This window comes from Poecilia formosa, unplaced genomic scaffold, assembly GCF_000485575.1.
Source record: "Poecilia formosa unplaced genomic scaffold, Poecilia_formosa-5.1.2 Scaffold19, whole genome shotgun sequence".
NCBI classification, from domain to species: Eukaryota; Metazoa; Chordata; class Actinopteri; order Cyprinodontiformes; family Poeciliidae; genus Poecilia; species Poecilia formosa.
Genome location: NW_006799958.1, coordinates 1160945 through 1175902, shown reverse-complemented (window position 1 = coordinate 1175902; position 14958 = coordinate 1160945).

Genomic DNA, 14958 nt, shown 5'->3' with positions numbered 1-14958 from the left:
TTTTTAGTTTGAATTTTCCTCCAAAGTTTTACTTTGCCACTGTGGCTCATTTTTTGCTCAAATTGCTGAGTAGTTCCATCCAGCTACGTTTGATCTATCTTGGTCTATCTAGATAGACAGACCAGATAGTTGGAGATTCATTCGCATGCAATCGTTAGCGATCCGCAAGGCCACGTTAACTTTAACGTCTTCTAGTTGGGTCGAATGTCAAAGCGTATCCGGTGTGTCTTGGCCTTCACCGGGTAAACAACAGTCAGAGTGATCTGAGTTTAGAGAACGGTGAAGATGTCAAAAGCCCCACCCTCAAAATTCAACAAGGCTGCTGATTGTTTAAAATGCAGTGATAGTTAGTGGTACTGAATTGTTTCTATGTGCTTCTGAGGTTTTGCGTTATGTTAAAGCTCGCAAACACACGCTTAGCGAATATGTTGCTTCGTAGTAAATGGTAAAGACAAAAACGTTGATATTATCTTGTTGCTGATTGTCATTAGCTCACTGGTTTTTCTGACTTGCTAGTGGAATATGGCTGTTTGTTATTTTTACAACTGTTTATTTTGAGATTTATAAATGTTTTCCACTGCAATTTTAGTTTGAGTGTTTTCTGTTTGAAGAAGAGCTCAGTGAGCTTGAACAATTCAGAAGTGTGCATACCAACACTTCTTGTCAGTACCGCTGAGTTTGTCATTGTCAGAGTTTGAGTACCATGAACCCATAGTTACACCCGCTAACTGGTTATTTAATATGGAACTTTGACCTCTTCAATATTTCAGTTGCTGTCTCAACAAAATAAAGAGCATCTTGTGTTAAATGTACCATCAAATTGCCCATTGACATCTCTAGCAGGGTACTAGAAACACAATTTTAGAACCTTCTATGTCACCCCAATATGATGTTTTAGGAGGTCACACAACAAGGCCAAATCAGAAGGCGTCGTACCTGTAGGTCCTTTGGGTGCCGTAAGATGCTGGGCAGCACATGCAGATGGCAAGTTCAGCTCATTGGGGCCCTTCATATTTTCATTCTGTCTCATTTGCGTGCCATCCCTCTGCCTGTCAGAATTCCCTTGTAAAAGCCCAAAGACGGGACTGTTACCTCCGAGACAGACACCGAGCAGATCTCAGGTTGAGCTCCCTGTTACCATGCGGCAGCCATTGGAAACAGATGGTCTCCAAACAGCCTGTCATGTTTACTGCTGCTGCCATAAAAGACAAGAGTCCAACAACACACTCCCTCAGGAGCCCCACGGGATCGCACGAGGGCCTGAAAGCAGCTGCCTCAAGCGGGGGATCGGCCCTACACCTTCACGCATACAGACGCGTTCGCACCTTGAACTGACTCCTATCTTAACTACTTCTCAAATGCCTCTATTACCAAACAGTGACGCGCTTGTGTGCACCTGAAAAGCCAACAGCAACAGAGGAACAGGCACGCACTTTAAATGTCCTCCACTGAGCCGTCCGGACATGCTACATTTACTGCAATTAAACAAGCACGCCATTTGAATATCTGATGACACCTTGCAACCTGCTCTGTGGGCTCTGAATATAATGGTGTCCCTGCGGAGCCCGCGAGAAATTGTCCATGTCACAGTTAATGAAGGGAATTTGCATTGTTATCTCAATTAAGAGGGGAGAATAATGAAGCTCACTTCTGAATTAGTTAATCGTCAAAAACTTGTACAAATGTGTTCGCACGGCCCATAGGTATGGCCCGCAGATAATGTATATTCTTCAGGGTTACCGGGGTTACGTCAGACCAAGGGGGGGCAGACGATAATGAGGCAGGTGCTACTGGACATTTCCCTTCCTCTCCTCAGGAGTCAAGATGCTAGTCTGACCCCCCCCAACACCTTAGCTCCCTCACCCCCCTCTTTCTCTCTACTCTAATGGCACACAACAGAATGGCGCAAAAATTCCCCGTGCTTTGCTAAATCCAGGCATTTTTGCAATCTTCTGCACATCTCCTTTCCCTTTAGGTTCCTTGGCAAACATAAGTCAAGCGACAAACAGCTGTGTAGGATAAAAACATCAGCTCCTCTACGTTGTGTTGTCAGCTGTCAAAAGGCAAAGAAAAATCTCAGCTTTGACATAAGAGGATAATGTCGAGTTTAGGCGTCCTATTGATCCGCTGTGACAGTTAAAGTGGCAGCTTTGCTGTGTTTTGAGAGGAGCGTATTCTTGTGTGTGAGGACTGCTTAAGTGGGTATTTGTAAGGAGTAACTAAAGGCCATCACTAAAGGGTCTCACAAGTGCTCTTCTGCTCCAGGGGCCTCAAATGGCCAATGAATTATTTATAGCGACCAAGGCATGAGTTGATGTTAGGGTAGAGGAGGGATGGCACACACACACACGCACACGCACGCACACATTGTCAAGGCAAAGCAATTCACACACACACACATGTAGACACAATACACTCACTTATGGGGGTCAGTGTGCCAGACAGCCACAGGCTAAGCAGACAGCTCATAGTCAGAATGCATTGTGGGACAGTGTAGATAACAGGATAGTCTTTTTTCTGCTCAATCTACTAGTTACTCAGCCTTAAGGAATAACAAGGCCTAAAAAAGCTTCATGAAAGGACAGTATAAATAGAAGACTTGTTGCATTTCTGTAGTTGTTCAGGTAGACATCTATAGCGCACTATTACATTTCTCAAGTAGGTTTTGGTAAACACTAGCTAATTGGAATATGCTGTTAATCTTATTCAGAAATTCTCCTTGGATTAGTTTCCATTAATAACAATAATGTATTCAACTTTTTGCTTGAAATCTTGCATTTGCGGTACCGTTTCTTTAAGTTCCCTGCCCCAAAAGCCGTCAGATGGTTGCATAGCGCTTCCTTGTATGATGCAGCATGTGCTATTCATTTATTTGCCTGCTTTTCTACTTCACTGTCACTGTCAATCTGACTATCAAGCATAGTGAAGGTTGTAACGGAATTTAAAAATAAAATCTCAGAACATCTCTGTTGCTAAGAATTACAAGAAAAAAGTTATTTTAGAGCAAGTTGTCCTACAGTCACAAATGTAAAGGTGTGGAGAAAGTTGTTATAGTGTATGGCACAAAATCTGTGACATAGCAAGACATTTTCAAAATATGTCTGCCGATTACTTTTTGCCTATTCCCTAGATATCTTTTTAGATATTTTCCCCCATAATAAATACAATCATATTTTAAAAACAGGATTTTGATCAGGTTATCTTTGTCTGATTTACATAATGATCTGAAACTCTTAGGTCTAACAAAGTAAAGGCAGAAGAAATCTGTAATGAGACATTTTTTTCTTTTTCAGAGCTGTTCAATTTTTTTTTTACCATCATAAAAAAAATTATAACAATTGAATCTCCCTAGAAGTACACTTCATAAACTGACCTAGATAAATTTAGAAACATTTTGTTCAAACATACTGGTTGGGTCTTTTATTGTTTTTGTTCATGAGTAATCTCTAACATTAAATATATTTTCACCCAGTTTGTGATAAGGATTTCTTCCTGATGAAAGCAAATCTTGGATTGAACAAACACAAATCTTTACCAAACACAGAATGTATATGATAAGACAGAAAAGAAAATTTAGTAGCGAAAAAAAACAAAAAAACAAAATCAAAACTGAGTACAAAGAGAAGCTCAAAACAATCCAAAGTGAACGTGGTTGTCAGTAATAAAAGCTTCATTAAAAGGTTAAAGGTTCGAGAGGTCACTTTGTTGGCTTCTCCCCACCTGTGAATTGTCTCCCTCATTCCCAGAAACACTAGAGCTGTGTCCCTGCAGCTTCTCTCCACTGATGCAACATGGCATCTTAAAACAAGCATTTACATTAAAAGGTCAGCTGGGGGAGGACACCACAGTAAACCGAGATGAAGAGGACAACTCCGCTGCTACAATTTTAAAGGAAAAACACACGCGTACACACACACACACTCACTCATCAGCCTGTCTAGACTGTAGCATTCTTTTTTTATTCTTCCATGACGCACACTGCAGGTATAAACATACTGTGCATGTGAAGCGGCACAGATAGAAAGTTTCTTTGTCTACCTCGCTTGCAAAACCCAAATATGTGGATAAATACCAAAGGTAGGACAGGCTTGCCTCCAAAAGGTTAGTGGAAGCCAAAAAATCTGAAGTGCTGCAGTTAAAATGCCAAACAACTTAAGAATCAGTTGAAGTTGCCATTAGAGTAAAGAACACACTAAAAACAAATTAATGTGAGGTTAAGGTTAAATAAATCTTGAGCCAGGATGAGTAGGAAAGTAACTTCACTGAAAAACCCCCCCGTAAAAAATAAAACACAACAGCTTTGATAAATGTATTAAATGTTTAATTGATTGTATGATGGGGTTTACACATAACAGTTGGACGGCTGAATCTGTCTCTTAAACACATGCAAGTGCGCTTTAATGTGCATAGACAGCAACCGTTCTCTTGGCAATAGCTGCTTATCCTGACACAGAGTCACTCTGACTGGTTGCTTGATTAATTCTGATCCACTTAATTAGAAAGCTGCCAATTTCCCACGTGTATACTAATAACACAGAGAACTGCTGTCATTGACTGTTACTGACTGATGGCTTCATTAGGAGTAAGGATCACGGATGCAGAGGGGCAAAACGGAACGGCGATGATAAACTGAAAAAAAAAATATATATATATATTTCGGCACGCTCGTGTCACGTGGTCTGTAGACAGAACTTCAGCAGATTCGAGCAATGTGTTACAAAATAATGCTCTAAAATAAAATAACGGTTGAAGCTTTGGACTGTGTTGGGCAGATTGCATCGTTCATCCTGGGTCAGTACATCCTAAACTAGCCTCACTTGTAGGGCAACCATTTATATTAAAAAAGAACAGTTCCCTTTCATATCCAGTTGCATCCAAACTTACAGCACCATCTTGAACTGGTCACCTTAATAAAGAGCAGAAGGGTGTAAAAGTACTATTAAAATGGCTACTACATTAAGTGGTTATTTGGATGCTTAGTTAGGTGTGTGTAAATTTGAACTGAACTGTAATATTCGATATATTATATTATTTTAGTAGCTGCTGAAAAAAGTATGCTTTTTTAGTTTTTTGGGGGGGAAAGGAAAATATAAGCTTTGTGAAATTCTGTGGTACTGTGAAACCATATTTGTTCTCAAGATTATTATACCCTGTTAAGCTCTTATGTTCGCGTATACAAATATCAGTCCCTCCTTTGGTTTTTGGGCACAAAATATTCCCTCTGTTCAGACAACGCACTTTAAGAATGAATTCTTTTAAAAGCCTTGTGCAATATTTTCCCCAAAGTTATGACAGATGCACGGCACAGATGTGACTTCTCTCTGTTACTGTAAGCAGAGAGATCATTTCACGGCTGTCAAGAGAGAAAAATGTTCTAATTCTGTGCCGCACTGCAAATTTGACATAAGCACACAGATGCAACGAGCATTTTTGCTATGCTGAAATATTTTGTCTGCTTTTCAATTTTGCATGCATGTGATTTTCTTTTGAATTCTTTTCTGTGCCTTAACGTCTTTTCTATTTTGATTATTTATATGTAAAAAATAAATTAGATCACCAGGTAAAAAATTGAGTGGGAGCTTACTTTGAATGTGTTGGAGTGTGGGAATTATTATAGCATAGAAGAGTGTGGACATCTATGCCTTCAATGACGTTGGTCTCACTCAATATAATAACTTTTTTTTTTCAATTAAATGTTCATGTTTTTTCTGCTTTAGAGTTTTTAAAGCAAAGACGTCCCCCCCTAAGCAAATCTTTTTATAGTTATCTATTCTCCTACACTCATCTCTCACAAATGAGCTTAGCCAAAATGGAAAAGCTGCAGATTTTGTGTAATGTTGATATATTGCTTTGGTTATTTGGGGGGGGAAAAAAAAAAAAAAAGTAGAAACCTGATCCATGTCTGCATCGGTCCCTTTGCCGTTTTGGTGTCTCCCACTCATCTTGACAAAAACGTATTAAATGTGTGCCTCACAAGCATTTCAGTGCATGGAAACAAAAGCACACACATCATCCACACAACCTTTGGGGAGGTCAGGTTTGGCATCGAGTTCCTGCGTTATAAGGTTATATTTGCCAGATTTAGGTCACATTGAAATCTGAAGGACAGCAAAAAAATGGAAACGAACCGTTTTCACAAGAGGCCATCTCTAACGTTCCCATCTGAGAGAGGAGGTTGTTTGCATTGGTTGACATTCACAGCGCTTCCCACAACCTTACAAATGTGGCCCCGAACTCCTCTGAAGTCAGCTAGAATTACTTATGACACAATAAGCTGAAACAATGAGTAGCAAAAGAGACTCGAATTGAAAGGGCAAAATCTTCTCTGTACCAAACCCCATTATTCAGAATAAGCTACTGTCTTCTGCAAAATTATGCATACCCGCAGAACCTTTCTGCGTTTTATCATATTATACTCACAAACCTCAGTGTAGTTATTTTGGATTTTATGTGATATACCAACACAAAGGAGTGGATAGCTGAAGAGTTGAAGAAAAACCGTATGCTTTCAGTTTGTACATTGTTTTTTTTTTTTTTTACAAATGTAAAAACATTTTCTAGGGTTGTCTGATACTCTATAAATGGAAAAAAAATGTAGCCAACTGCTTTCAGGAGTCACCTAGTTAGTAAAAAGGTGAACACAGATAAACATCAGCTCCTCTCAGTGTGATTTAATTAATATTCAACTGTTCTGTGAAAGTATTAAATGTTTGTAGAGAACAGTGAAGAATAAACAGTTCGTGAAGACCAGGAAACGCAGCCTGAACAGGAATGAAGATTTGGAAAAGTTTGAAGTGGGGTCATCTTCTGAAAATGGAAGGAGCATAGACGAACCGCAAACTTACCACGACAACCACTGAAATGGACCAAACAGGCAAGCAGAGCCAGGAGGGATAGAGTAACTCTGGAGGAGCTGCAGAGAAACACATCTCAGTGAAACAGGGAAGCTGTTAGTTGTGATCTCCTCAAATCTGGTTTTAGTAGAAAAGTGGCATGAAGAAAGCAATGGCTGACAGAGGGCCATAGCAAGTCTAGTTTGTAGTTTATCTCAAAGCATGTGTGAGCCACAGCAAATGATTGGAAGAAGATGTTGCTCTTATCAGTTGACCTCTAAACTGAACTTTTTGACCTACGTGGAAAACTTGAGGTCTGGCAGCGCACTAACAAAGCACGTTAGTGGCAGCATTATGCCAGGGCAATGAACCTGGGCAGAACTTATTGAAACATTGACAGATTTAAGTAAAGCTTTCAGATTAAAGCAATTAATTTTATGTCTAAAAATGGTCTAATCAAAGTTCACTCATGAAATAAGTCAAAAGAAGAGGTTTAGCAAACTTTCCATCCAATCCAATTGACCATGATCTATTCAGCAACTCTCTATATGCACAACTCTAGCAGAGAGAGATTGACAAAAGATGGCATAGCTTTAATTTCAGTAAAAAGTTGGTTCTACAAAGAAATTAAAAATGTCACTTTGTAAAAATATTTCAAAACCCTGCACATAATTATTCCTACAATTACTTTACGCTTTCACAAACAAACCTGCTAAGATACAAAGACTGTAACCTTTGATGTGGAAAAGTTCAAAGGCTAGGAAGTGTAGGAAAAGGAGAAGCTTCAGCAGATCTTAAGAGGGAACCTTTTTTTGCTACAACTTTAAAGTCAAAGGCTTGAAAATGAAAAGTATAATGATGTTTTTTTTTTGTTTTTTTTTCCCCAATATGCTCTCCAATGATTAACATCTCAGTCTAATCCCAGCTTGGCACAGGGACTTACCCAGAGCTTCCACGCTGGCTGTGAGCCAGACTGGCACTGCGACTTGTCTTCCTGCAGACAGAGGGATGAGCCCGGGATGAGATGGGAGATGTGGGGGCCTGGATGGACCCACTACAGACACAATACTGGCACAGTGACAGGAGACAGCAGTCGAGTCTAATCTCAGTCTTTCATATGTCTGCAGCAGAGCACAAATGCAGAAATTCTTTATATGTGTTATTTATTTGGCTTCTGACCTTTTGGTCAAAGAATCCAAAAGTGCATCATCAGCGAATGCTTTATTCAGTGTGAAGCCTCTGATATCCAATTACAAACTTAATCACAAAGGCCTATGTATGTCTAGTCACTCCTCAAGTTTCTTGTGTCTATATTGTACCAGTTTGTTAGGAGAATGGGGCAGACATTTGGACATAAAACACTGTTAATAGTCAGAGCATCATTAAGGGATCTTTTCTCATAACTGGCTTCGTGGGGGGCAGAGGAATGATCAAGAATAATCTACCGTGCTTTGTAGCCACCTAGGTCACAGCCTGCATACAAATCTGCAATAAGGAGGAGAAGCAGGGAAGGAGGGAAGAGACCGGGGGATCTGAAACAGTAGGTGGGTCAGAGAGAGGCTGCTCCAGCTCCAACGCTACTACAAAGCTGGACTCCTAGGGTTCATGAATAAGGCGAGGAAATGATCAGAAAAAAAAAAGGAAAAAGAACCCTGAGAGATGTTTAGACAGATGGCCCACTTAAAACGACGCAAGGACACAGGCAGAGAAAAGTGATTTTAATGAAACTTCAAATTCGGCGAATAATTGATCTTTCTTTCTCGCCCCTTAAAATCCCAGCTGAAAAGGTGAAAGTAAATTTAATGTGTTACAAGTGCCTTTCCAAAATGACATTAAAAGATGCTGCTCCGCTTTATGTCCTTTAGATTGAATTAAATTGATATCATGAGCAGGCGTTGGAAAAGAAGCAGAGAGATGAGGAGGGAAAAGGGGGAAAAAAAAGCAGAGGCAAGGAATCAAATGAAAAGCGTTCAGAAAAGAGCTGCGGTGCCAAAGAAAATAGATAGCAGGGGACTTCTCCTCCTCCGGTCCATCTTAAAGGGCCACTGAGAGCCTTTGAGGGAGAACATGCTAGTCAGTATTTTTAGAAATTTCATTTGATGGGATTCTGGCAAACATCTCTGCTCTGGGCCTTAGATGTAATATCAAATGTTACTTGCTGGGGACAAGATGATGTTTTATGAATTTAGCAAGTATGAATTATTAATGAAGAAAGTGCTATCAAATACTGAAATGTGCAACTAATTATGTGATGGACAGAGAGGACAAAAAAAAGGTATTTTGTTATTATTTTTTCAAATTGATGGTGATTACCTGACCATTTCAAAGTTTTACACTTGGATTTTTTTTTGTTAGAGAAAAAAAAAATCTCACTGCGATTCAGAATCTGTGCAGGAGGAGCAAACCGGAAATAAGATATAGTCGGGTTGTGAACGGTGGACCAAGGAGGGACTGAGGTCACGTGGCATGAAATCATTGAAACACCATGACTTTTCTCACTACGGCATAAACCCTTTCTTGAGAAGTGTTGTCTAGTTGTTATTTTAGTTTAATATAACACTATGAGCTCTGTATATGAAGGTGTTTATATACCTTCCTGTCTATTCGAGTGCAGCCCTCTGCGAAGACTCTTTAACAGGTGGCTTGAGACGATGCATCTATTATTGAGACTCTTACTTTGAAGTAAGGCAGGAAGTAGCTGTTGTGTTTTCGTCTGATTACGTGGCAGATTCAGCAAATAAAGAGCGCATGTCATCGCTACTTGTGTAAGGCATTGGAGGGGTGTAGCTGGCAGATAAGAAGAAAAGGTGATAAATTTTGCTGTTACCATGAAACAACCGTCGCTAGCTAACAATTAGCTGCTAATGTAGCTAAAATTGGCGTGCAGTCCTGGTGCTATTTCTGTTTGGTTTTTCTTGTTTTTTTTTTGTTTGTTTTTTTCAATCTGGAATAGAGTGTTTAAACATTAACATAAACCGAAACATTAATTTTCAAAAACAAACAAGAAAAGGGAGCATTTATTTCAACATTCTGTGGAATGAGGTAACTGTGAAATTAGCTTCAAGATAATGAATTTAGAAACCATAGCCAGGGTTTTTGTCTAACCCTAAATAAGTGATGGGGACATGTGTTTGGCACCTCAACAAAAATCTTGTGCCAGACATTATTCATTATCCCCAAAACAGGAGACAGTACAAAGTTTAATTTTTAATTTTCTCCATAAAAGAGCCAAAAATGCCATCCATCTCTCGTGAACCCAGTTATCGTGCATCATCTTGTCTCGTAGTATAGTACATCACATACAGAAATATGAGGAAAAGAAAATAACCTTTCTGCCTACACTAGTGTGGGCAAAAAGGACACAGGAGCCTCCTGGGGTGCGCTTTGCTAGATAAACGCTGAACAGCGGAGGTGTGGTGCCAACGCACGACCTATCTTTTATAATCATAATCCATTCCCACCGCTATTCTCCTCTACGAAACAGTATCCCTCACAGAAATCACCAAATGAGTAAGGATAAAGGTGAAAGAGCGTTTACAGGGAAGAAACCGCGTGTGCGCGTGTGTGGGGTTGAAGAAGCTTTTCACCAAGGGAACGCCTATTAGAAAATCCCCTGAAACCAACCTGCCTATCCCACCCACAGTCTCCCTTCGGCCTTGCCCAAACCTATCAAGGCCTAATCATACGCTTGGATTTCTCTTAGACGATGCAGCCATAAAATTTCAACGGTGCTGCTTTACCACACTGTTTCAAGAACATGGCATCGAATTTAGAATGGTGATGAAATCCAAAAATGCCTTGATTTTCATCCCTTTTGCCTCTACGTTACCAAACCAAACATTTGAGCTCTGTTTATTCAGAGCTCTCTCTCTCTCTCTCTCTCTCCCCCTCTCTCTCTCCATCGCTACCCTCATGTTTGCATGCTGGTGTGTTTGTGTACGTTTGCCCCGAGGCCCGTCCACCCTGCCTGGGGTCTTCATTACTGAGTGAGAGAGCAATAGCTGTTCGCTGTTCTGCTTGGCCGGTGAAGGAAGCAAATCGGGGTGCCACCAAAAAAAAAAAAAGCATTTTCCAGACTATGTTTAATAAGATTTTATTTTTTTTTGCTGGTGGTTGAAGGAAGCCAATCATAAAGCAGAAGATGTAACTTAAACATCCATATTTGAATTCATTTCTATGGAGAGCATCTAAAACCAGTATACATTAACCTCCATGTATAAGAACAATTCTGAAACCCAATAGCAAGAAGAACCATATGTTTGCACTAAATTGTAAAATATTTTGTCATAAAAAGTTAATTGAAAACATTTAAGACATTTGCTAGCTTGTCTGATCTTTGGTAGATACAACAATGAGTCACTATTCTTTTTTTTTCAGAAGCTCTAAATGATCAGCAATAACTTAAAATGGCTTTGTTGTGGTCACTTTAAATTGCCTTATAACCTTCCTGTCAGTGGAGGCTAACAAAACACGTGTTTTCTTATTTTAATCCTTTTTATCTTATCTCATTTGTTGTGTCTAGAGTGGTTGAGGCAATAGGGTGTACCTTCTCTAAGAAGGAATCGTGACCTTATCAGAAATTATGCTTTAGAGACTTTTAAAACAGGGATGTATTCTACAACAATGTCACACGCTTTAACCAACTCATGGAGCACCACTGGATTGACCATCTAAACATGGAAACAGTACAACACAACTGCAAACCCACCAAGCTAAACTGACTGGCCAGGCAAGGTGAGCGTTGATCAGAGAGAGAGCCAACAGAAAATCTGCATCTCAAGTAGGATAATCTGTCAGCAGCAGACACATCACAAATCTGGTCGTTTTTTTCTCTTTTTACAATTCTGGCAGGAGGTCTAGCAACAAATCCCACTAAAATACTCTGTGGTTATAAAATGGCAAAAACTGAAAAGACTTAATGGGTCTGAAGACTCAAGAATGCTGACCTATCTGACTGCCCCGTGATTATAGTACAGCGTAATTACCACAAACTTTCCTGGTTAAAACTGCGCTGCATGGAGACGCCTGCACTGTTTTGCTCTCAACAGCTCTTAGTATTGATTTTCACTTAAGTCTTACAGGTCCAGCGTACACCTTTGACCCTCTGCCCTTCAGAATATTCACCTTGGTACGTTGTTTTTTGTCAAAGTACTGTGGTGACAGATATGTGTACAAGTGGCAGATAGTCTTGTCTTTTGACATCTATGCTGGATCTATTCAACTGGGCGCAGCAGGAGACCAGATATGAGAAGTTCTCCTCATTTGTTTGTCCCTGCTCTGTCTCCGTCCACCTGACCTTGCTCCTAACTTCAATTTTTCTCACCTATTGTTGCCTTTTCTGTATGTGGCTTTGTTTGTGGGAAATAATGGCTTCCGTTTTATGAAGAAAACACTGTGCTCTCAATAGATGTCCTTTTATTTTTGATAACCGTAACCCCCAACAACAACAACACTCCAAACTGGACTGAAAGACATAATGGAACTGAGGGCGACACAAGAAAACAATGCATGCAGCTCTTGCCAAGCACTCCACAGCATACTGTTCTTGCGATACGCAATATGGTTAAGTGATAACACTTAGCATAACATATCTCACATTTTTCATTGGTTTCATTTTCTCTGGTATTCTCTTCGGATTGTGACATTTAAAAATTCTCTTTGCGCTTTTGAGTTCAATACTTATTCATATGAATAAATTGTGCAAAACATATTATTTGATGTATGTGCCAGGACAAGAATACCTAATATCCTGTTGTAATTTTAAAGACTTTTATATTTTTGGACACATGCGAGCCTGCTTTCACCACAGAGCCAACCAAGCCTTACATGGTGGTAGAAAATTAAGGTTTGAGGCTGATTATTTTATCTGGTTAAGACAGGAATATTCAAAATGCGGTCATTGATACATCGACCACCAAAGGTCTGAAACAATGTCGCATCATTTAGTGGTGTGATCCGGTCCAATTCAAAAATATTTCATTGATTCCAAAGTGAAAGTAACTCAAACTTCAGTGTCATTGCAGTTGTAGTGATGACTGTGGGCAGGAAGGATCTTCTGTAGCAGTTTTACAGCAGATCTTACAAAGAACTGAAGAGGCCTGTGATGGAATAAACATAAGTTACAGGGTTTTGATCCATTATATTTGTCATTTTATGAAGCTTCCTCCTTCGCATAATTATTTCCAGATGTATCAACTTGGTCTTCAGTTTGTTTAACTTTTTAAGTCACGTTCTCTGATGCTGCTACCGCAACAGATGGCAGTAAAGATTGTGCAGGCTTTTAATCTATAAACAATGAGGCACGTAAGCTTTGTCAAGAAGTACACCCTGCTCTGAGTTCATAAACTCAGTACTTTGCTTTCAGTGTTGTAATTATTGTTATAGCGATGCCTTGTTCTGGTCTCTCACAAGTCTTTTGGATGAGCCTGTTTTGGGGTTTTTACAGTTAGTTTTAGGACTGTGATGAAGAAATTTATGGTTAGCAATGTACTAATAATAGACAGATTTAGAGTAAAGGTTGGGACTAGGCTATAGAAACGAATGAAAAATAAGTGGAAGTCAGCGCAAAGTCCTTGTGAAGATAGAAAGACATATCCCATGTGGGTGTGTGTCCATGTCGGGAAGGAGGGGTGAGCAGATTTTAATGCATGGTCAGAGGCAGGCATCATTGATTTTGACACTAAGTGAAGGACAAGGAGTGCAGAGCTCGATTCCAAATCAATGACACAGTCCAAGATGTCTGTCATGCCAAACTGCAAGGGTGCCTGCCAGATGTGTGTGGAAACCACAAAGTGACACAGATTCAGTAAGACACACACGAGACAAAACTTTCACCAGCACAAGGAGTGAAATTCAGTTTCGTCATGAAGGTTCTCAAAGCAAACAAGTCTCATCCCCCGATGACGGATCCGATGTTGATTCTAAAATAAGAAACTTCCCAAAGAAATTGCATGGCGAATGCAAAGAAGCACCAGTTTCAGGATCCTGCAGAGACCAAAGCAGTGGGTGTATTAGACTAATTAAGCAGGGCCTCTGTACTCAGACGTCAATAGGTTCCATCAGACTGCACATAGCTCCTATAATGGCCCATGCCCAACCATAGAGGGAATAGAGCTGATTATACACCTGCACATCTGCACACATTTAAACAGAAAGATTGGACTAAGCGCAAAGACGTCAATGACAAATTCTGTTAAATGACCAGTTTTTCCTGGTTTTCTGTTGGCTTTACTGTTTTCTCTGCAACTTTTTAGAAATCAATATAGTAGCCAAATTTAGGCAATTGAAAGGGGAAAAAAAAACCTCAAGTTCTTCTGATACTCTGACTGGTTAAAGAAAAAAAAGATGTTTCACAGAAATGAAGAAAGAAGGAAACCTCTGACTGTTATCCGAGTGGAGGTGCGAGCAGAAATTAAAATGTTTCGTATCGAGCAATCCAAAATGAATTGGGCGAGCCGAGAGGAGAGAAAAGGAAGAAAAAAAAAATCAATGGAGCTCTGGCTGCGGTGAAAGGGACGGCATCACGAATGGGATTTGCCAGTGGGGCTCAGCAGCTGCCAAATAACCTAGAGCTAAAGAATTACAATAATACTGATGAAGTGTGCGAGGGCTTTTAGGGGCATTGCTGGAAAATTGCACTGATGGAGGCATAACAGTGCTGTCTAATTCAAGTATCCCCCTCCGCTCATCTTGGAAAGGCACAACAACAGACGCACCGCTACCTTTTATAACCAGGAGAAACGGGTTTAAAGAAACACAGAGCTGTTTCTGTTGTACTCCGGTGTGATGTGCGGATGAAAGATTTTGGATTTTGGAATCTCCTTGATCCTTGTGCATCCACTGTTGGCATTGTGTGAGCAGTTATATGGCATCATATAACACAAAATGCAAATCCTATTTATTTCATTTTGAGCATGCAGCTGCAAAGAGGGAAAAAAAAAAGAAAGCAGTAGAGGAAGGAGGGAGAGATGAGATGGGGTTTGGGGGGCGCCGGGGGGTTGGCGAATAAAGAGATGAATGGAACAAGCTCCCATCATCTATTTTTATGCTGCGTTTAATTTACATTTTCTTTTGCTGCCGATAAAAGCAGACAGGGAACACAAGGACGGTGACACCCGGAGAGCTC